This window comes from Danio rerio, chromosome 20, assembly GCF_049306965.1.
Source record: "Danio rerio strain Tuebingen ecotype United States chromosome 20, GRCz12tu, whole genome shotgun sequence".
NCBI lineage: Eukaryota > Metazoa > Chordata > Actinopteri > Cypriniformes > Danionidae > Danio > Danio rerio.
In genome coordinates, this window is record NC_133195.1 from 9,469,048 (window position 1) to 9,469,962 (window position 915).

Genomic DNA, 915 nt, shown 5'->3' on the forward strand with positions numbered 1-915 from the left:
AACAATAAAAATGAAAAAAAAAATTTATAAATTCAATTAGATAGGTAAGGATCAAACTCAGGTCCTGCAGTGTGGTAACGCATCGTGCTGACCACTGGACCACAATGGCGCTATTGTAAAAAACATGTCTATTGACTGTTTAATCTTTTTCTCCCCTTTCTAGATTTCTGATCAATTTATGTCAGATTTATTAATGTAGTGAATCATCTGATTTTCATTGAGCAGGTGTAATATTCATTAATATTAATTATTTGAATTCTTACATTCACTATGGTGCCGCTGTTTGGTGTCGAATTATAGTTATGTCATCATTAACCTGCAGGCTGCATTTTGCTCACGGGGCTGCGAGAAAATAAATAAACAGCGCAGAGCTGCGGCAAAATAATGAATAAAAAGAGTGAGATTATGGTCAAATAAATAAGAAAAATAAAAAAAAGTGCGACTGCTGTGAGTGCAAGCAGTTAGGGACACCGGCCCTCGCGGCCGAAAAAACGGACCGGCCCACCAGGAATTCTCCCGTTCCTCCCAATTAGCCAATCCGGGCCTGCCCGCGCGTCCTCAGTTATATCCTTGCAAAGGGCGGCAGAATAGAGAGGGCAGCGTCCGCCACACCTCCCTCCCTCAGCAGCACCCGCACATCCTCAGTTATATCCGCGAATAGGACAGCAGAATAGAGAGGGCAGCGTCCGCAACATCTCCCTCCCTCAGCACCCGTGCGTCCTCAGTTATATCCACGCATAGGGCAGCAGAATAGAGGTCCGCAACACCTCCCTCATTTTCATAACCGGTCACTTTCGTTTTTACATTGGGGTTGAGGGCGGCGAGATCGTCCTTTGCCTAGAGCGGCAGTTCAGCTTGCTCCGGCCCTGATTAATGTACAAGTAGCTAAGAAGTAAAAGTTTCCAGCTGGAGCTT